Consider the following 24,719-nt stretch of genomic DNA (forward strand, 5'->3'; position numbering starts at 1 on the left):
ATGACTTAAATGAGTCTTACAAATTATAAATGATCAAGTCTGATTGTAAGCACTTGTCTGTAATAGCAGATTCATTGCTCTTAACTTTAACCCTCTGTTCCTGGAAACATTTCTTGAGACGTCTCTGAACCAAGTAGTTTAGAAATAGTAGATATTTTATTTTTACCTGAAAACATTGAATGAATTTTTATTTCTTAAAAAGTTATAGAAGTTGCTATTTAAGAGATGTTTTCTTGTAGGAAAGACAAATAGAAAGTTCACTAACATAAGTTTCAGTATTAAATGATAAAGATAAAAAACAAACAAACATGCAAATCAGGTACATATTGTAATGATGTTTAAATTGAAGAAAATTAAAGAAAAAACAAAATATAGGAGTTTGAGAGTGTTTACAAGAGGATAACTTATTGTTTAATTTTAAAAGTATAATAAAGAGAACAAACTACTAATATTCATCATGGTACAACTCACCATTTCAAACAATACAATAGTCTTCTTCCACTAGATGGTTAGTGTTTAACCTTCCAGTCCTCTTTACCTCAAGATTGATATCTGTAATGCTAAACATCTTTTTTCTTGATCATTTAATGGGAGGGTGTACAAAGAAAGCATACTCATGTTAAGAATTTCAACTTACATTCTTAGTCCAGTGAATAATGTCACTCCATGACCTTTGTTCACTGACAGCATTGGTCATGAAACATTTTCAATCATTATCATACTTGGTCAACCAGGAATATTTTAGTTATAACCCATTTAACCTGGACTCTATATACAGTACTAAAACATACCAAGGAGTGGATCCACTAAGATCTTACTATACCAGTTAAGTGTCTCCTTTATTTTAATTAATTCTATAACTACCCCAATGCACCAATTCTTTAATGATTTTTATTTTACGATTTTCCAATCTTAATTCAGTCCAACCCTTTTTAAAAACAAATAGATTTACTTTAGTTTCTCAGATTCGATTATTTTATTACTGTGATTTTATCTAAATCTTTTTCAGTCTTCGAATTCTGCCATATTCTCTGTTTCTGTTTCCAAAACTTAGTTTACTTCAAATATTTAGAGTTCCCAAGTTTATGTTGAAAATAGTGTACTGAGTAAGAGAGAGAAAAATGATACTTTTTTATAGACCTTTACAAAGCAGAATAATTAGGATAAAGAACATTTTTGAGTCAAATCTAACACATAGTACCTCAGTACACACCCACACTATCCCCTTACTATGTGTGCAAAGTTTTAGGTTCTTTTCTCTGGGATGCATTGCAGTCACACATACAACTCGTCATAATGTTAATGGCTAACTCTATGTAACCAAGTTATCCAGCTCAGACAGTTCTTCTTTTAGTTTGGCTCTTAAAACGTGTAAGCAGATAAACTGTTGTTTCCTGAACCGAAACCAGAAGTGTGTTAGTCATTTGTTTGGTGTCAAATCTTCTCACTACCTCCATATGATCATTCCAACGTACTGGTCATTCTGCAAGTCCATTGACAAATGAAACTAAAGTGGTGACCTGAAAATGAACAGGTCCAGTAAGGTAAGAGACTGTACATTTTCATTAATGACAGCACCAGAAACAAACTCCTACGATCAAGATTCTAAAGGTTGTCTTGTGGTCTTTCTACAAAACACGGTAATGTTTCCTTCTTCACCATTCAATAACTTTATTAGTGCTGTCTTCCTCATAGTTCCCGGGACCTACTGAAAGCTACATCTTGTAATGTTCTTTGGATAAACACAGTAAGCCAAAAATTAAAGAAAAAAAAACAGGTAAAGAACTAACTATACCTTAGTAACGAATGACACCATGTGAACTAGATGTACTTCCAAACTGAAATTAAAAGAAACAAGTATTTTCATTTCTTGCTTTTATGGTTCATATGTCATGCTGTGTTCCAGCCCAGAGAGTGCATAATTCTACTCGTGATTCATGGCATGCGTACGTTTTACTGATTTCTAGTACTCGTCTGGATAAATAGTAACCTATGTTCATATCTCTAGTATTTGCTTAGATAAACAATCATCTATGTTCTGATCGCTAGTATTTTCCTGGATAAATACTGTTGTGTGTTACGATCCTTAGCACTTGCCTGATTAAAAATATGCTCAAATTACCTTTTCTTACAATAAATAGTTACAGGTGTTCGTATATTACTCTGTAGTCTTAAATACATGGGGATTGTAAGTAATAAAATACATCCAGATATTAGTATCATGATCACATTAAAATTTAACATTAATCCTTCTCTCCAAATATTCCACTTCTATAAGTACACTATAAAACTGAATACGAACGTTTCGAACCCAAGAACTTTCATTTTGAGATCAGGTACAAGGTTAGAGGTCGTGAATCGCTGCACTACACTTTTCTGATAACTTATATACAGCTGTTGTATACTTGATATGATCTTGTGTTTAAGGCGCTCGACTCTGAATTTAAGGGTCATGGGTTCGAATCTCCGTCACCAAAAATACTTGCCCTTTCATCCATGGGGCATTATATGTGACGGTCAGTCCCATTATTTGCGAGTGAAAGCATAGTCCAAGAGTTGGTGGTGGATGGTGTTTAGCTATCTTTCCACTAGTTTATGGTTGCTAAATTATGAAAAGTAAGTCGAGATGGCCCTTGTCCTGCTTTTCGCAAAATTCAAACCAAAGTGATATGTCTGTGGATTTAGAAGGCTAGACACCAGGTTTCGATATCTGTGGTGGGCAGAGTACGGATAGCTCATTGTGCAGTTTTGTGCTTAACTTCAACCATTTCAAACCACATTTTATGTGTGTCCTATCCTCCGCTTGGGGTGATTTGTATTTGAATTTCGCGCAAAGCTACTTGAGCGCTATCTGCGCTAGCCGTCCCTAATTTAGAAGTGTAAGACTAGAGAAAAAGCAGCTAATCATCACCACCCACGGCCAACTCTTGGGCTTCTCTTTTTATCAACAAATAGTGGGATTGACCGTTACATTATAACGCCCCATGGCTAAAAGGGCGATCATGTTTGGTGCGACGGAGTTTCGAACCCGCGACCCTCAGATTACGACTCGAACGCCTCAACCCACTTGGCCATGTCAGGCCACGCATAGATGAAGAAACAATAAACTTATGCTATACGAAGTCTTATTTCTTTTCGAAACATGTACACCCTAGAGTAAAAGACAAAAGAAAAGATATAACATTATTTCATAGACTGTTTAGACAGAGTTTTAGTGCTGAATCTAAGTTAAATAGACGACAACTATTGTAGAAACAAAAGTGTAGAGGAAGACGTTTCGATATAAGATTTCACCGTCCATTCAACTTAGTTTCAAAAAATATAATAGTTTGTGGGTTAAGCTTGACCGAGTGATTTACATTCGGGCAATGCATCTAAAGATCCATAGTTCACGTTTCACCTAAATAAAAGCGCGCCAATAATTTTAATAGTGGCAGTGAGATTGAAGAATTCGAATAGAGCAATTCCAGAGTTGATAGTAATTGCTGCTTGTATCTATCTATCAGTTCAAAATTAGGGAAAGCTAGCACAGAGACCTCTTGCGTACTTATGTTCAAATATCCAAGTAAAACAAAATTTCGTTTTGTCTCGTCAATAACAGTTCAGCGGGCTTATGAGACTAAAGTCAGGGAATTCGATTTCTCGCTGCAGGCAGAAAGTACATAGTAAAATATGTAGCTTTGTGCTAACCTAAGAAACAAACAAACAATCGTTTAGTTACATTTCACTGTCGACACCACACTGTTAAAAATAATTATAAACCATATTCTCAGCTATAAAATTCAAACCCAAAACAGTGTTATTAGCTACTTTCTTAAAATTAATGACAAAAATCTTCAGTAGTTGGCTCTGTTCACATACAGCAACAGATGAAACCATAGTAAACAAGACCCTAACCGTCACAAACTCACTTCGATTTAGATTTATTACTAAATCATTGTTGCATCTGATAGATACCGCACCCTGCGATTTTTTTTATCTGATATAGATGTGGGACGTTATGGGCTCGAACACCCACATCTCGCTCTCCTGATTTCAATTGATTTTGATTATTTTATTGCTCTTGAATTTCTTCATGTGAGACTGGCGAGTGGAGGTTAAAACTGACAGTCAGTGTTTCCAACCACAATGTGGGTTCTACATCATCAGTCACCTTCAAAATCTAGAGTACAGTTTATATCTCACATTATAGCCTGTATCCTGGGGATCCTTTTAATTGGTGCAGCGTCTTTGATTTTTGTTTGGATTTATTTTTGTTTATTACAAATATATGTTATACAATATATTAATTATAGAAATGTAAACTAATTTGTTATCGATAAGTGCTATACCTATGAAACGTTATAAATGCAAAACTATGCCATGCAAATTAAATGTAGAACTGTTTGTTTATTTTTGTTTAAAGTTAGCTACACAAATACACAATGGGCTATCTGTGGCTGCCCATCACGTTTAGCTACACAAATACACAATGGGCTATCTGTGGCTGCCCATCACGCTTACCTAAACTTATTTTCTAGCGTTATAAGTCCACAGAAATATAGAAGTGAATGCAGTGAAAAGTGTTTCTTTTACGCTTCCTTCAATTCCTGCAAACCTACATTCGTGACATCACCTTTTGACCTTTGTAAGATCTTCGTGTTATGTTTGCTCTTATTTTCTTGAGTTCTATTGGTGACTGCCAATGCTTCTTCGTTATATATATATATATGTTTTTCATACATATAGTCTTTGATAGGTCTGATATAGCACTCCCTTTTGTTTCTCTATTCTGTTGGTACCGTCTCCTTTGTCTTCTGTTAAATTTTCTCCCAGGCATTGTCCCAAAGTTTCTGCAATGGAGGGACTTTCTTTCATGATTCTTTCAGTTCCTACAAACCTACATTCGGGATGTCCCTTTTTGACATTTGTAAGGTCTTGATGTCTTGCTTGCTCTTCTTTTCTTGACCACTAGTGGTGACCACCAATGGTTCATCAATTTTTTTTCGGTCTGATATCTGAGTTTCTACTAGCTGATATGTTTTAAACAATTTGGTCAAATATGGATGTTTTATACTGTTGTCTCCAGGTCTCCCACATAATATAGTGCATTTATCTTTATTTTCTTATGGGACACTTTCTTATTGTCCCATCAATAAGTACACACACACACTCACATGTGTAGTTTGCCTCTCATGTGATCATAATATAGTAGACTGGTTCTCACTACTGCAAACAATTTCTTGTAGGCACTTCACTCTTTTGTCCCCACATATTCTTCACTCACTGGCATGTTGTGATTTGTTGGAACTTCTGAATATCTGTAACATGATCCAATCACTATTGGCACTGTTGATCCATTTGTTAACTTACGTCGATTGTTAGTCGTGTACTGATTAACCATGGAAATGGAACTTCCTTCTCATAGTAAATCTGGCGTCTTTTATTGATTCTGTTTCTTTTGGCAGCAGCATCTATGTTGACAGTCAAACATTTCTAGTTTCTTAACAACACCATCTATAGAAGTTGCTATAGCAGCTTTATACTGAGATTTCTGCTGTTGCTTGTTAGTAATGGACTTCCATTCCTTCGCAACGTTACATATTTTATAACAAATATAACATTTCTTTACCCATTTGTCTGTTAACCCCATGTAACCTTTGGTAGACTCCTGTTTATAGTCAACAAAATAATTTTTGTACATACGTTTGTCTTATTTTGAAGAGATTATTATTTACACCATGAAATATCACAGTTGTATCCAAAACTCTAAATAATTAATCTTTATTTTCAAATATCCACTTAGGCTGATTCAATTACTTTAGAATATAATTGACAATATAAAATATTTTTCTCACAGTACTTACTTTTACTCACAGTACTATTAGTAAATTATTCACTTAGTAAGTTCCCCATGGGTTACAACAGTTGTATCATAACTTTCAAAAATTGTCTACTTCTCATCAAAATCCACAGAGAATGGTTCCATTAATATAGATCCCCCTTTTGCAATACAAATTATTATTTTTATTAAACTTTGAGACTAACTTTATCATATCGCCCGATATGGTTAATTATTCTCACACCAGCTAATTCACGTTTTCTCTCATTAACTAATTTTTTGAGAAAAGAACAATTTTTCTCAACCTAGCTCACAGTTGGTTGGTAGCCCATATATTTATAAATTGTTCATTGAGGCCTCAAACTTTCTATAAACTACGCAGTGACGTTTGAGTGTAACAATACAAACTTGAGAAAACATCAAAAATACAGTAACTTGGCGTCAATAATTGACTCACACAATGTATGACTCTTACCACGTTGGACCCGGCAAGGCCAAGCGTGTTTAGGCGTGCGACTCGTAATCTGAGGGTCGCGGGTTCGCATCCCCGTCGCGCCAAACATGCTCGCCCTTTCGGCCGTGGGGGCGTTATAATGTACTCTATCCCACTATTCGTGGGTAAAAGATTAGCCCAAGAGTTGGCGGTAAGTGGTGATGACCAGCTGCCTTCCCTCTAGTCTTACACTACTAAATTAGGGACGGCTAGCACAAAGCTACTCGAGGGCTATCAAAAAATCATAGCAAGAGTGCTGAAAGTGATTATTTAACTTTGGTTGTATAACGTGGTAAGTTTGTTCGTTTGCCACGTCATACAACCAAACTTAAATAATCACTTTCAACACTCTTGCTATGATTTTTTTAAATCATTAAATATTAATTCACCAAATAAATTGAATAATAACTCTTAAACTAAACAGTTTTGTATATCCAAAAAATATTAATTACTAATTTGAAATCATTCTTTCCCCAACTTGTGTGTCTACAGTGAAGTTATAATTTATGAAGCTTCTGTAGTAAATAATCATTTTCTTTGAAACAAACATGGATTTTTAACGCGATAAAACAGGCAATTTTTAAATACTCTATAACTTTTTATTTTCTATTTACATAGGTTTTATTTTAATTTTTTTATCGATGTGAAGTTTGTGAAAATTCGGGACAAGAAAACACAAATCGAGTTCCACTGTCTCTTATTAGTGAAGAAAATCGTCCGATCATAGAAGTTCTTCTGTTGTTGTCTAGCATCTGGCTTTCTAATTCAGTTGAACACTAGTCAAAATCTTCTTGTGGATCTAAATATGTTTCAGGAGCTTACTTTTCTCAATTTTTCTATCTACTCTAGTCCTCTGAACACTCTGATTCTGATGATTTCCTTTCGTGAAACAAATCCCGCAGTTCTTTGAAGTAAGGTGGTCTCATTGATTTATATTTCTTAAATTTGTTGTAACGTCTACAATGTGAAGGTACTTTCTTCCTTTCAGTTAACAGAGTTTCTGATATATATGAGATAATTGGTTGATATTTATGAGTCTGTGTTGGTATAAAATATTTTGTATGTGATCCTTCAAGATTCGTCATCATGTTTGTTATTTTATTTGAGGCATTACTATTTTGGATGTCCTTCTTATTAGTAAAAACATTCGCCTTTGTTTCTTTCTAAAAATAACAAGAATCAGGATAGGTTGATGTTAGTTATCATTATATAGAAATTACCTCTTGGAAAGTTATACAATGAAACTACCGATAACTGGGCTATATCAATTTAGTGGATATCAATTCAAATACGTTTTCGAACAACACTTTTATTGAAATATCCAAATTTTGAGCAAACTAATTGACTCTATAAATTGATTTCTAATAAGTAAAATGGAAGGGAATGTTTATCTTATGCGTATCGAAATATTTACAACTTTACTTCAGGGAAAAACTCTGTAGAAAGTATCATATTTCTCTAGTACTAAACAGAACAAAATGTAAACAATTACTAACAAGAGTTATTAGAAATTTGAGAATTTCAAAAATAATCAAACTAAAAAAGAAATTGAAATAAAAAAACGTTGGTACTAACAACTATACTTTTGAGAATGATAAATTGCGTGATGTATATTTTAATGTAGTTGCTGCAATTATCGAGAAAATCGTGAGGCGATTATTTCACTCTACGTTGTTTTTGTTTTGTTTCTTAATCAGTAAACTTCAAAACGGACTCTCTGTGTCTGCTCACCAAGAGCATTAATACCAGACTATTAGACTTATAAGTATTCGGTCTTATTACTGGGCTCCACCAGATTTCCTTAATCTATGGGTGCCTTTGTATTTAAAATCCGAATATTTTAATATTTGTATGGAAACAGTTTAACATCGAGATGGCGCTGCGAAATTCATCAATATCGATTTGAACTAAAGCGCAAGAAGAATACAAACACGATAACAATGATGCTTCATAAAAAGTAAAATAAAATACATTTTTAACTCTATGTGTTGCGTAAATGAGTCCAGTGTTTTTAATAAGAAAGTTTCTAGCTAGCATAAATGTAAACTTGTCAGAGAATTTCTCCTGTTTAAAATTTTGGCATGACGAAAGGGGTGTTTGAACATCAGATAAGATACATCAAAGTTCTACAGTTATCCAAGCAAAGAAAATTTGGCTAATGCCGGTTTGTTAAACAGCAAAAGAAAATAAGCAAATATAAATGTCCCGGCATGGCCAGGTGGTTAAGGCGCTCGGCTCGTAATCCGAAGGTCGTGGGTTCGAATCCCCGTCATACCGAACATGCTCGCCCTTTCAGCCGTGGGAACATTATAATATGACGATCAATCCTACTATTCGTTGGCAAAAGAATAGCTCAAGAGTTGGCGGTGGGTGGTGATGACTAGCTGCCTTCTCTCTAGTCTTACACTACCAAATTAACAATTGTAGTATGTAAAGGATGGAAGTCCTCACATTATACATCATACGTATATATGTCTCTCTACTACTAAATGGAATGAATGAGAACCAACTTTACGAGGTAATGACTCATAAACAGAGTCATGCAGTACAAATCTATAGAATAAACATTTATTAAAGCTTTGGAGACGGCTTGAATGGTAATCAAGAAAATACTATTATATACCAGCGCAAGTACTAGTCCCCTGGACGGAATTTACGTAAATTCATAATTAATGAAAAGTTATCTAACGACATGAAGAATTGTCTCCCTTATATGTGACCAGATCAATGAAAACCATGAGATAAAATACTGATACCTTTCCCCGTAGTGGGCTTAGAATTATAATTTGAAACAGCATCTATCCAAGTGGAACCGTTTTAAAATGGCCATATTGGAAGCATCTTTCATATATCTTCCCAAATGTTAATAAAGTAGAAAATATGTAATTTTTACAATTTTGTTGTTCATACATTTCACTTTATACTTTGAGTTCATAGATTAACAAGAATATCAGGTTATACTTTTGTTGCTAAGCGAAATGGCATAAAGTTATTGTTGTACACCTATACTAAGTTAAGATTCATCCGTAACTGTGTCAACAGCGCAATAACTGTAAAAACACATGACTCATAAACAGAGTCAATAGAGTACAACAATTTCGAAAATGTTTTGAGATGGCTGCAATGATAAAGAAGAAACCTGTATTATATGCATATATCTACACACAACGTCTCTAGAAGCTAGTTATCAAGTATCCATTTAAACCGACTACAATTTCCTTCTAAAAATCGATACCATTAAATTGAAACGTTTCTTATAAGGTGGAAGATTAGAGTGTAAAGTTTATAGCCTTAATGCATTATATTTATAACGGTGTCTAAACTTCACGCAGAATACTAGCATAAAAATGTATAGAAAATAAGTAAATATATGTGACTGAAGGTATATTACATTCTTGTTATGTTCGTCTATTTGTGCTCTACCCACCACGGCTATCGATAGCCGGTTTCTAGCATTGAAAGTCCCAGACACTCGGTATGAAAGAATGAAATATGATGACATTTCCCGTTATCACAATACTTACTTCAGGAAGATGAAAATTCCGAACTTTTTTGGCCCTCTTCCCTTTTACACTTTTACATTTTCTCTTCTCGTCTCTATTAACAGACTGATCTTCATCTTTTTGTGCTATAAGTGAATATTTAATTTTTTTTCTGTCATCTTTATTTCCATGGTTTTCTGTGTTCACTGATTTTACTATTTTACATCCACAACAATTGCACTTCCAAATAATGACACTACAAAAGAAAAGCGCTAATAAATAACATGGATGATTTAATTTGACTCTTATTTGTACATCAGTGTTATGTCAATTAAAAATGGAATATAATTATAATCTAGAAATAATAATATTTAACAACGACAGCCACAGAGACATTCTCTCCCAGTGGAACGTCAGTAAGTATATGAACATATAACACTAAAATAGGCGGGTTCAAAATAAAATGTTATAGCTAAAGAGGAATAATTTAATAATTATTATGTTCGCTAATAAATTTCAATTTTAAGACCATATTGAAATAAACTGGAAATCATTAATTAGTTAAAGAACCTTTTTGAATGAAAATGCCTTTTATATTTATCTCAAGTACTCGAATTGTAATAGTTTAGGTTACCCATATTTTACACGTTTCAATTTCAAGTATTTCTACTGACACACACAGTACGTTATTGTATTTACATATAAAAAACAGGTTGAACAATAACATACTTACAAGGAATGTTTTTCATCAGAAGAACTTGTAATATTGTAAAAAGTGATCCACAATTTAAGCTTTAAGTTAATCTCCACACTTAAAATACACTTTATTGTAAACTAATGATGCTAATTTCCCCTTATATATTTCTTATTAATGCAAGCGTTTGTAACCTTTTGATTTTTTATCATTCTAATTAAAAGAAAGTAACTAATATTTTTTTTTATTTATCAGCCCCTTTAAATTCATTATTAAGTATATACACACATGGTTCAACTATTAATAACATAGAAATTATATTAAGATCTATTCAACAAAACATAAAAATACTGTTTTGTTCTTGCCTTAAAGAAATTAACAAAAGTGGTATTCCTACTGCAGAGTTACCAATGGAATCGGATGTTCTAACATGGATGGTGCTGAAATGGAAAAATACAAGTTAAAAAGAAAGTTAGTTAAGTGCAATTTGTTTTTGTTATATGATAGTATTGGAGGAGGCTACGTTTCATTTGGTATACTTACAGTGAAAATAACAAGATAACCACAGCGTTCTGAGTTACTGGAATCGAAGAAGTTCCACTCTTTATTCAAACACGTATAAGTTTAATACATATGAATAAAACAGTACATGTAAAGAAGTGTAAAGTATCACTTTAGATTTACTTTCTTCCTTGATAATCCAAATAAAGATATTTACTTATCATATCGTATGACAACAAAATACACTGACTGTGTTTTCATATCAAATCAGGATGATCATTTGATGCGTCACGTGACTGACCACTATTACAACAGATATATATCTTCGTAACAAGACAAAAGGCAAAAGTAACGAGTTCTCAGACTTCCAAGGATGTATAATTGTCGACACTGACTTACTTGCAATTTGTAAACTGAATACTGCTTATATGTTTCACTATTCAAAGAAATCTGTAATTATTGTCTAAATGAACTACAAACGAAAGAGAATATATTGGAAAACTATCGGTAACAATTCAAAAGTACAGTACATGGACGGTCGTTTTGTTGTAAACAAATCTAAAACTCTGCTCTAGTCAACCAGTTTTTCTAAAATAGTCAAGGTTTAAATAATACAACAATACAAGGAGGAGGAAAATACTTATGGGATACAATTACTGGTCCAAAAACTTACTTCAGACAACAGAAAAGCTCAAACTGTGAACAGTGAATTAGTGGGAATGATAGACGTGGTTTGGTGAATCATGTTTTACCTAAGTTACTATGAGTGGTGAAATGGTAAGAGATTTATTATTTAGAATAGAGAATAATGTCCACAATGTACTGGAATATTATAAGAGATCGGGTCTTCCTACATTACTACATTTTTTACCTTTATGAATAAGGGATTGAAGAAATTTAATGGGAAGAAAGAACAACACGCGTCAACACAAACATCGTCACAGTAATATTTTTCCATCACGACATTTTGTCACCAACCTTTCCACACATATTGTCTCACGTTAAAGGTACGTTTTACGTAATCTTATATGTAGCATAACTTACCTTTCCTTGAAGAAGGAACGTATGTTTCTTCCTCCGTTCCTGGTTGACTTGGATCTAAGAAAAAAGCTTGAAATGTAAACAATGTTACCTTTGTCAATTAAAAATAAAATAATGAATGAAGTACATAATAACTAATTTACTGCTTAGTTTGTTCAAAACAGTTTTTCCTTTTTCGATTTATTTAAAAATTAGAATTCACAAATACTGTTCACACATATAAACGCTTTGAAGGAAAGCACAACTTACAACACAGGTTATTTCTCAGTATGAATTCTTCAGGACATTGGTAGTTTTCACTAGGTTGTACGCATGCTAAAATAAAGTATAAGATGGTTCGTAGTTCAAAATTTGTTGACATAAGAAATAATATTTTGCACTGTTTGTTTGGAATTTAGCATAAAACTACATCATGGGCGATCTATGCTCTGCCCATCACGGATATCGAAACCCAGTTTCTAGCATTGGAAGCACGCAGACATTTTGCTGGGCCACTAGGAGAATTTTTGACCTAATATGACACTTTAGGCTCATAACAAATTATTAACTACTTTTCTTCGTGAAAGCTCATAAATTGGAAATCCTGTAAGGTATGAACAAAATCTAGTTGATGGCTTATCTTGCTCTTTATCTATTGTATCGTAAGCCAAGGAGGTTTCAACTCAATGTATTTTCATAATTAATGATAAATAAGGATTTACAATGCTAAAGTTAAGGGTTCGATTTCCCCTCGGTAGGTACAGAGGATATTTCCTTTTGTAGCTTTGCTATATGAAAAACGCAAATTTTGGTAATTAAAGGCCTGGCATGGCCAGGTGTGTTAAGGCATTCGACTCGTAATCTGAGGGTCGTAGGTTCGAATCCCCATCACACCAAACATGCTCGCCCTTTTAGCCGTGGGGGTGTTATAACGTGACAGTCAATCCCACTATTCGTTGTTAAAAGAGTAACCCAAGAGTTGGCGGTGGGTGGTGATGACTAGTTTCCTTCCCTCTAGTCTTACACTGCTAAATTAGGGACGGCTAGCGCAGATAACCCTCGTGTAGTTTTGCGCGGAATTCAAAAACAAACAAACAAACAAACTATCGTATTTTAAAAAAAATATAACATGACTGGACAGAAAATAAAGTGAAGCGTGAGAAAGAACATAAACCAAAAAAACTAAAATTATTTACGAAATCATGTGTTTATTCTGCTTTACGGAATAACTAGTAAACAACACGCAGTGCTGTATTTATTTTAGAAGTTTGTCTTTTTCATTAATATGTGACGTGTTTAATATTAACTTCCAACAAATGAAGATGTCTACCCAGATCAGAATTAAAAATATGCTCAGTAACAGATATAGTTAATAAAATAAGCTCTTCAAAATTTCTTATTTCAAATGATAAGAATGTACTGTTTCATCGCTTGGATGTGAAAAGTGGCTAAACAATGTCTCTGAACACTAGAACTTGGCTGTGTGTTTGTAACAAAAGACACATTTTTCTGTTATAACACTGTAGCATTTTGTAATTTCAATATTTTCACAGACGATTAAAGAAATCATTCAACACTTTTGATCTTTTAAAATTATTTGTTCTATGACTTGTAAAGAAAACAACAAAATCTTTCTAATTTCTAGCATAAGGTTATCTCGTTTTCTGACTTCACGGAATATCTAATTTCATTAATTGTGTTATGCTATTGATTAAATTTATTCATATCTATGTATGTATTTAGTTATTGTATATAATCATAATAATCAAAAATTATTTCGTAATGATACATTTATATCTGCAGACAAGTTTGATTTTCAACATTTTAACACCTCAGGCTTAACGCGGAAACAATGGCGGCGAGCTGTGGGTAGGTAGTTGGAAATGTGATTTCATGGATTTTGGAAAATTAATGTTCAATCATTAAATATATATCGAACTTATAACACTTTACATAAATTGTAGTAAAATGGATGGAATCCGATTCATAATTTAAAGTTTTTTTTTAACTTCTAAACACTATCAAAATCGATTCTTATAAGCATTTACCTTCCAAGAAATGAGTGATGAAAATTGGTTTGTGTGCTTTTATCTCCCAGTTTCTTGAGTATTCAATAACGCACTTATAAACACCGGTATCAGAAAAATCAAATTTATAAATCATTAAATCACCCGTGGCTTTGTTTACCCGAATGTTATCATTATCTGTTGCTATTCCACCGTATGGACCAAACCAATAATACTTGAAAACATCAAAGGTATTACTTTTGAGCCTATAGCTGTCAGGGACACACGGAATCACCTGTGGGGCGCCAAGTATAATACTTTCAGGTTTACGTTTTATGTGTCCAGGCATTGCGATTATTACAGCATATAATGCTATAAAAATCAATGTTTTCAAAAAGAACTTCATCATCTCTATATCTTTACAGAATTAAAGAATGGGCTTTACACTCTCTGAATAGGAAATCAAAACCAAGATTTTATGGTTGTGACTTTGTCAACTTATTGTTTACCTACTTGAGGAACCTATATCAACAATAAGTTATCGAATATGTTAACTTCAAATTTACCTGACTGCATTAAACTTCCACATGGGTAAATACGTTATATAAAATCAAATTTGTATACGTAAGCCAGCTCACAACGTCTGAGAAAATTTCAATTTACTTCAGGCAACTGGAAAGAAATCCTATACCCGACGTCCCACTTCTTTATTATAGTAAAATTACAGAACATGACGTCAGAGTGCCATGTTTTGATACGTTTTAATCACTTTCGTTTATGATACGCATACAGAGGTAAAAGTCATTTTACTACGCCTCTGTTTATATATTATATCAAAAACTGATTTGCATTATAACGGACTGTTTCTATGTGATAATATAGTTTTTAACTACAACACAGAGGAAGATACTGCTTGGGAAAAGGTTTAAAAACACATTCAAATTAGGTCATACAAATAATATTTTACCACTATTCGTTGGTAAAATAGTAGCCTAAGAGTTGGCGGTGAGTGGTGATGACTAGCTGCTTTCCCTTTAGTCTTACACTGCTAAATTAGGGACTGGTAGCGCAGATAACCCTCGCGTAGTTCTGCGCGAAATTCCAAAACAAACAATTTATATAATTTTTAATACATCACATATATAAATATACAGAAAATAAGATTAATGAAAAGTAACATTAGAGGAGACGTTTATAAAGAATAACTAAAAAATGGTGTTAAAACAAAGATCTTTGTAATGTTCAGGTACAGTTTCAAACGTTCTTTAGATTACAATATGGTAAGATCGTCAGGAATATCCTGTTATTTTTTATTATTAATTTGCTCACTTCTGTAATGTCTTCCTGTTTGACGTTCACACCATCTACTTCTAAAATTTCATCTCCTGTTTTCTTCAATCCAGATAGTAAAGTTATGGTTTCAATGTCTCTCATTCTAGACACGAAGATTCCTGAAACTATCAAAATAATCATGTTTTAGATCTCTTTAACTACTTTAAATCTTTCTTAAATCAATATATCTTACTTTCATTAATAATTCGACAGTTACGGGTGAGAAAAGGTGTTGGTAAGGATCTGCCAAATCGACAAATTAATGTTTTTCATAAATGAACCATAAAAGTCATTACAATGAATTATTTTTAAATTTTGTTAAACTATTTTGGCATAAAAAAACGGATTGCGGCTTTTTTTTAAGTACATGAAATATTATTAAAGCAAAAATAAATGAAAATAAGTAAGACAAGCGGAAAAGCGAATTATAAATGTATATGTAAATATGTAATTATCTCTTATCTTCTCATGAGGCTTAGTTTTGTGACTACTAATAGTAAAACATTCTCTGAAGCACCAACGGGTCGTTATCGACCTAGTTCAATTTCGCATCGTTATCCTCTGATATACCTTTCAAACTGTCTATTTGTTTTTTTAAGCTGTTAATTACTGGTAGTGGTCCACATACTCCAATATATTGGGTAATTTTATGTTTTTGCCTGTTAAAAGTGTTATGTGGGATGGTCGTAACCTAAAGATAGGTTTGCGTTAAAATTATTCTGAAACAAAATCAGTCAGCCTGTTGTAATACTTCGGTGTAAATCTTTTGTGTGTGTTCAATGGATTATCTGCGCTTTACCCATCACAACTATTGTACTAACTTTATTGTTCAAGCTTTCCTTTTTTCTTTAGCTGAATGATTAAAACTAATAAAGGGAAATTTGAAAACGCTAAGAAAACACGTCATTGTTTAAAAACATTTAAATTATCTATAATTTAAAAGCGAACTATTTGATAAACAAATGTAATAAACAAACAACTCCGGTAACACTCATGAGTTCATCTCGAATGTTAAAGTTTAATTAATATTGTATTTTAATTTCACCAAAATAATCCCAGTTATGAACTTTATTAACATGTTATATCTTCAGTTGCCTTTTTTATTACCTGTTGAAATTATATCACGTTCGGTTTATTTACGGATGAAAAAATCAAGTTATTTCTGCCTTCGTCGACTACAGATTTGGTAATATTGAAATTTAGTTTTACATTTACTGTCCTTAAATTTTGAAAGTTAAGAAGTAGGTACAAACCTCCTGTATCCAACTTTTATGTAATGCTCAAATATGTGTATATATAAACATAGACTGATATGAAATTTTGTGTAATAGTGTTTTGCGCTTATAAAGTACCTTTTCTTTTTATCTTTTAATACCATTCTGCCTGATGTCTATACCAAGACAAATATATCCTTGTTTATTAGGTAAAGAAGTAAAAACACTTTTATCAAGCCATCTACGTCGTTAACTTGTCGAAACTGTTAATGCGATCATGTGGCCTTATACATCAGGGAGTCTTGGAGGTCATGTGAGTCATCGTTTCACAAACTGTTACCAGAAGGCAATATCAGTAGGAGTAATTAGGGATGACGAGTAACCCACTTGAAGTAAAAATGTATCTCAGGACGGCTGGTGTTAGAATTAATACTTTTACTAATAAAACAGAGAACAACGTTTCGACCTTCTTATGTCATCTTTAGATTAACAAAGATACAATATGAGTAGGAGTTGTTTTACTAGGAGCGTTTTGATAGGGGGAGTGTCAGCGACAAGCCTCTGAAAGACCCAAACCATCATTAAAGATCATTATTTCAAGTGGTAAGTCAATTATTTTGTTCAGTAGCAACGAGTCACCTTAATTCCAGTGGAAAGTCAGTCATTTTGTGCATTACCAAGAATGTTGGAAATAAATTATTACTTACAGTGGAGTGTCAATAGTTTTGTTGAGAAGAAACGAGCAAAGTGCTCTGTTTTTAATTTTTCTAATTCCTCAGATTTATTCATAACCTTTTAGTTATTTTATATATTTTCATTTTAAGACTAAAGATAAATAAAATCATTGTTCATTAGGCACAACCGATCAACAGTAAGAGGTGCTTCAATGTGTTAAAAGTTCAGCTGTCTTTACCTTTCCGTCTTCCTATCTTTATCAGGCTGTTTTTCTATCTTTATCTATCCACCTGTCTGTTTTTACCTGCTAGTCTTCGTGTCTTTATCTACCTGTCTTCGTTTTTTTTATCTACGCGTTTTCTTGGCTTGTCCAACAGTTTTCCTATTATTATACTCCTGTCATCAAGGTACTGTTAATATAATCTATAAGTGTACTCACCCATTTCAGTCTCCATGTGTTGGGCTTCTCTGCGTCACATTTTAACGACGCTCAGAAGGTAAAGTTACAGTAAAGTGTGAATGTTGTATTATGTTCTATTTAATATTATAGAGACAAGCTATGGCAGTATCCGTGTAACAACTGAAACAAATGTTTTTCTTTTCTTTTCGAGTTACAAAGGGAAAAGAAGGAACAACTGTGTTACAATTAAGACAACGTTTCAAACAGACAACAGGCTTGAATTATGAGCCAAGGATAGAACCACAAATAAACACATCCACTTCATGCTGTATGAACATGTAAGACACACCTGGATGTTTTCTGATAATGAACATTGATAAACTTGTTGTGACGTACAACATTTGATAGTCGTAACGTCAAATTAATCATTTGGGTGAAGAAAAACTCTGCTCGAACTTAGTTTTCTGACTGAACACCGACGGGAATTGAACCGCTGATTTTAGCGTTGTAAATCCGTAAACTTACCGCTGTACTAGCGGAGGAGGCTGTTTGTTAGATATTAAAATATTCTACAATATTTTTTCATACAACTTTACTAATAAAGCGGAGAACAACGTTTCGATCTTCTTAGGTTCACTATAATGTAGTCTTTTAATTTGGTGACATCGTATGCTTATTATTAAGTTTGATAAATTTCTTTGTCGTTGTCCCTAACGCTTAATTACTGATAAAAGGAAAGACAGTGGATCAGCTGCGCTTGTCGTCCACCATAAGGAATGAACTGTCACTCTTATAATGCGCTTACATCTTGCAGTGTGGGAAATGTTTTGTTTATTGTACAGATCCGAAATCCTGAGCTCTGCCGTAGAACTAACCGTGTATATATAATGTACCATCCCTTCGTACTAAAATGAACACAAATTTAAAACAAAGTGAAAACCTATTTTAAAGCAATTAAATGTAACGGCTTATGCCCAAAATAAACTTCCATAATCACACCAGTGTTTACGAAAATCAGACAAACATTTTATTTATAGTTGATATTTCCTTTCCACAAAAAAACAAACTTTACTTGACGCTAATAATCGTAAATATTCTGTGATGATTAGTCTACAATTATGTAGAAAACATTTAGCACAAACGGAAATTGAGTAATTTTGTCGATGTCAAGATAATTTGTTTGGAACATTTATGTAAAAGCTACACGAGGGCTTTTTGCGCTAGATGTCCTGAAATTTGAATTGAAAGACTGCAAGGAAAGCAGCAAGTGAACAGCACCCACCGCCAACTCTTGGACTACTGTAATCAAACAGTACGATTTGACTAATACTTCGATAACTCATCATGCTGTCAAGGTGCATATTGTATTGATGTGGCAGGTCGCAAACCACAAATCTTTGGATACACTGTCCGGTACGCTGTTCAAACTCTGCCAGCTAGAAGGAAAGATCATTCAAGACTAGTGTCCGGATTATGAATCTGAAGACCCACGGTTTGAGGTTTGTTGACACAAAAACGTACCCCGAATCTTTGGGCCATGTATGCGCTAAAACAGTGACAATGAACTCCCATTATTCGATTAAAGTAGCCCAGAGTTGCCGATAAATATTGTTGGCTGCCTGTCTTTCTCGTAGTTTTAGTTAAAAAAATTAGGATCGGCTAGTGTAGCAACATCAACAAACAAGTATGAACTGTGTGAAGTGTTAGAATCACAAGTAACACACCAATAAAATGGACACAAACATTTTAATTACGGTTAATTTATCGCTTCTAAAAAGTTGATTCTGTTTCGACGTTACACCTTTAATTATATGATACCATCGTCTCGTGCAACCCACACCTGGTAATGACGTTGAGGCCAAATTAAAAAAATGTTTTTAATTGTGTATCGATATTAACAATGGGTGCTATTATTTTAATTTACAAAAGTCAAAGGTCAAAACCTTGTTATCTGCTTTATTAGTAAGTGTTAATACCCATACCAGCCATCCTGAGATACATTTTTACTTCAAGTGGGTTTATCGTCATGACTGACCATAATAATGTTTTGTTAATTACTGTGTTAAATCATGCTGTTATTATTGTACAGGTTCAGAGTCAAATAATCAGTTATATGTTATTTATAACTAATGTTACAAAGCTGCTGCACTAAACCACAGTTGGTCTGTACAGATAAATCCTGTTTGTTTTAGATATAGATATTTTATCAAACCATTCTTTATTCCACAAGTGATGAATCAATTTATCTTAGATAAGTACCAATGAGACATTCTAGTGATAAGAGAAAGTAAAAATATCACACACCATATAGTTGTTTCTTATTATAAAATGTCAGCTACAAGCCCATATGTTTACGTTGGTTCTAAGTTGCTGTAAATATACCAGTAACTAATGTTACTAATATATCAGTGTTGTAGGCACCATGTTTGTTGTAGTAATACAATACATAATTATTCTGGTATATGTTTCTATCACCAAATGTTAGGTCATTTCTTGGAAAACAGACTTTAACATAACTTTAGGTTATTGCATAAAGTTTTCCTGAAATAAACAGTTGCACATCAACCAGAAGGAATCTATACCCAGATTTAAGGGTTATGGGTTTGTAAACTTGTCACAGATTCTGGTTCACTCCCCCTCGGTGTGAGGGGACCTCCCAGGGAAGGTTCTGTTCTATCTGGTTACCTTCTCTGGGATCTAAACATCCAGCCACGTGTTTGCCGTGCGTGGCGACCCGTGAAGGGGAGGAGAGGATCCTGGTGGTTGAGGGGTCCAACCCTAACACACCACTTTGGCCTCGAATTCCTGTAGACGGGCGGCCTTTGGGTGGCCCCCTTGGGTCAATCGGCTGGTCCACTTGGGCTAGAGTCAACCAAGTACTAGTGTTGGAAGTTCTCAACGGGTGTTGTGGACATTGTGCCTGATGCTGGTGTTTGGGTATAGTGCTCACCAAACCCTGGCGTTGCTGCATTGTCCTTGCGTGACTTTGTAGTGAGTCCCCTTGTAGGGTTCCATGGTGGGTGGGGTCAGTGGGTACCGAAATTTTTTCCTTTTCCTATGGATCATCTAAAAAATTTAAATAAAATTGTAAAAAAACAGTCAATGGGTAAGCGACCACGTCTTGAATACTCAGAACAGCAATCTTCAACATCAGTAACACACGTACCTCATTTTCTTATATTACATTCTCTTTCGGAAAAAACCTTTAGGGCAAATGCCCCTTTTTTTTTATTCAAAAGGGACTAGAGGGACTTGCTGGCTCTCCAAATTCAGTAAAGAAACTTTGATCTGGTGACATATTGGTTGAAACATCCACATCCCAACACAGTGAACTCCTCTTGAATTCAAAGGCAATTGGGGATATACCTATTGAGGTTACACCCCATGCTACCTTGAATTCTTCACGAGGAGTTATTGTTGAAAGGGATTTGAAGAACGTTCCCGAGTCAGAGATTCTCGCTGGTCTCTCCACTCAAGGAGTTTCTGCAGTGAGGCGCATCTCCACTCGCAAAGATGGAGTTACACTGCCAACAAATACCCTCCTTTTAACATTTACTTCACCACGCGCACTTGCCACCATCAACGCATTTGCAGGGTTCGGCCATACATACCAAACCCTCTTCGATGTTTCCAATGTCAGAGATTCGGCCACTCAAAGACATCTTGTCGTGGTTCCCTGACATGTGCTCGTTGTGGAGGCAAGGACCACGATGCTTATGACTATGACATGAACCCACATTGCGTAAACTGCAATGGTTCTCACTCCTCTTACTTTCATTCTTGCCCAAAATGGTTGGAGGAAAAAGAGGTGCAGCATTTGAAAACGACACATAACATTAGTTATCCTGAGGCTCGGAAATTGCTGTCAGCCACTCCATCTCGGACATATGCTGCTGCACTTCATTCCACAACTACAGTGGGAGTGCAGACAGATCTCTCTGTGCCTCCAAGAGAATCGTTTTCAAAACAAATGAAAAGCCTTTTGACCTCTGTGGTTAAAAAGGTTGATGAATCGACTTCCACACACATCTCTGTTCCTCCCATACCTTCCAACAAACCTCAAGATCCACGTCCTTCAGTTTCAAATACAGGCATTTCTTCTGATACATGTTTTTCTCCCACCACAAGAGACAAAACAATTATTTGTTCGCGTCCTCAGTCACTGGATTCCCCTTCCAATAACAAAAACCTGCCCACCCGACCCAGAGCAGGATTCATGGAGGTTGATAGACCTCCTCCGACTAAAGACAGTAAAGAAAAAAGACGTGGTCGTAAACCGAAGGGTTCTTCAGCCACTTCACCTACCCGTTCTTAAAAATGGCCACCTTGATACAATGGAACTGTCGAGGTTTACGTTCTAATCTGGATGATTTTAAAACGCTGATTGCTTCCTACCATCCTGTTTGTCTTTCTTTACAAGAAACATTTCTCAAAACTGCTGATACTGTCTCCATTCGGCAGTTTTCTCTGTACAGAAATGACAGGTTGTGTGATGGTCGAGTACTTGGAGGGGTGGCACTGTTGGTTGATCAACACGTGCCCACCCTGTCTTTGTCACTCAACACACCCTTGGAATCTGTAGCCATCCGTGTTTCCCTTGGTCATACCATCACTGTTTGTTCTCTGTACCTGTCCCCTGGAGAGACATATGATCAATCAGATCTTGATGCTCTCGTTGGACAATTACCATCTCCATTTCTAATCCTAGGGGATTTTAATGGACATCATTCCCTCTGGGGAAGTGCTATTATTGATGGGAGGGGCCGATCTGTAGAGCGGATGCTCTCTGATCACAATCTTTCTCTTTTCAATACTGGTTCTTCCACTTACTTTCATGTACCTAGTCAGTCCTTTACCGCTATTGATCTCTCAGTTTGCTTCCCTTCATTATTCTCCCATTTTTCATGGAAGGTTGACAGTAATCCACTAGGCAGTGATCATTTTCCGATCCTTTTGAGAGAGATTGGCCGTGGTCGATGCCACCCTACCCGCGTGCGCCGGTGGAAGCTGGATCAGGCAGACTGGTCCACTTTCACTGCTCTCGCAGAACTTGATCCTGCCATCGTAAATCAGCCATTAATAGACGACTGTGTAGCAGCGGTAACTGACTGTATTACACATGCAGCTGCTCAGTGTATTCCTAAAACCTCGACACGTGTTCCACGATATCCTCGTCCGTGGTGGAATCCTGCTTGGCACTTAGCACGGAAGGCTCAAAAGCGGGCCTGGGATACTTTTCGTAGATATCCCACACTTTCAAACCGGGTTGCTTTCCAACGGGCCCGTGCACATGCTAGGTGGGTAAGACGTCAAAGCCAGAAGGAATCTTGGATTAAGTTCACAACCAGCATATCTTCTACCACCAGTTCCAAGATCATATGGGACAGGATTCGAAAGGTTAATGGGCACTACAATTCTGTCCCCCTCTCGATCTTACTCTCTGATGGTCATAAGGTGACTGATGTTCGGAACATCGCTAACACTCTAGGTGAAAGCTTTTACCAGGTATCTAGCACTTCTGCTTGTTCCTCCACCTTCCTGGCCATCAAGACTCGGGCAGAACGATCACCTCTTTCCTTTCGAACTGACTGTTTCTTTGACTATAATTGTCCCTTTACCCTGGTGGAACTAAAAATGGCCCTTCATCGGTCTGCCAGTACGTCTGTTGGACCTGATGATATTCATTATGACATGCTGCACCATCTATCTCCTGCTTCTCTTGATGTCCTTCTGATTGTTTTCAACCGGATCTGGCAGGAGAATGTTTTTCCTGATGCCTGGCGCCAGGTTATTATTTTACCTTTCTCTAAGCCAGGGAAAGATTCCAAGATTCCTTCAAACTACCGTCCAATTGCTTTAACGAGCTGTCTCTGTAAGACATTAGAAAGGATGGTTAATGCTCGTCTTGTTTGGTTCCTTAAACAAACAACCTCCTCTCGCCCACCCAGTGTGGGTTCCGTCGACAGCACTCCACCATAAACCACCTAATTCATCTTGAAACATCTATCAGAGAAGCCTTTCTCAACCGCCAACATCTTGTATCAATATTCTTTGACATAGAGAAGGCTTATGACACAACATGGAGGTATGGCGTCTTGCGAGACCTCCATACATATGGGTTACGTGGCCATCTACCCATGTTTATTAAAAAAATTTAATGGACAGGAGATTCCAAGTTCGTGTGGGTTCGACACTTTCCCGTTCTTTTGTACAGGAACTTGGAGTCCCTCAAGGCTGTGTATTGAGTGTTACACTCTTCAGTATAAAGATAAATGCCATTACTGAACAACTCCCTCTCACTGTTGGGAATGGGCTGTATGTCGACGACTTTCACATCTCATGTCAGTCGTCAAACATGAGATATATTGAGCGGCATCTACAAACCGCCCTCAATTGTGTACGGAAGTGGACTCTGGCGAACGGCTTTAATTTCTCTCTCTCCAAAACTGTATGCATGCACTTTTGCCGTCGACGGGGTATTCACCCTGATCCTGAACTTCATATCGGTGAAGTTTTGCTGCCAGTGGTCCCGGAGACCAAGTTCTTGGGGCTTATCTTTGATCGTAAACTGACCTTTATACCACACTTAAAGCAGCTTCGGGTCAAATGCACAAGAGCACTGAACATCCTCCGTGTTCTTTCTTCTACCAGTTGGGGGGCAGATCGCTGTTCAATGTTAAAGGTATATCGTGCTCTTTTTAGATTGAAACTCGATTATGGATCAATGGTCTATGGCTCTGCCAGATCCTCGGCCTTAATGATGCTGGACCCCATTCATCACCAAGGACTTCGACTCTGCACTGGGGCTTTCCGTACCTCTCCAGTTCAAAGTATATACATTGAATCTCATGAACCTTCTCTACACCTTCGCCGTTTGCAATTATCTTTACAATATACTTCGAAAGTTCATTCCTTACCAAAGCATCCCACCTGGAAATGTGTTTTCCTTCCTAGGTGGGCAGTACTTTTTCAGACCAGACGATCTGTCATTGCTCCGTTTGGTCTTCGCATCCGGGCGCAATTGGATGAATTGGGTCTGTTCTTGGATAACATTGCAGATTCCATAGGTCGGCCCATCCCA

This window comes from Tachypleus tridentatus, chromosome 7 (assembly GCF_004210375.1).
Source record: "Tachypleus tridentatus isolate NWPU-2018 chromosome 7, ASM421037v1, whole genome shotgun sequence".
In the NCBI taxonomy this organism is placed as follows: Eukaryota; Metazoa; Arthropoda; class Merostomata; order Xiphosura; family Limulidae; genus Tachypleus; species Tachypleus tridentatus.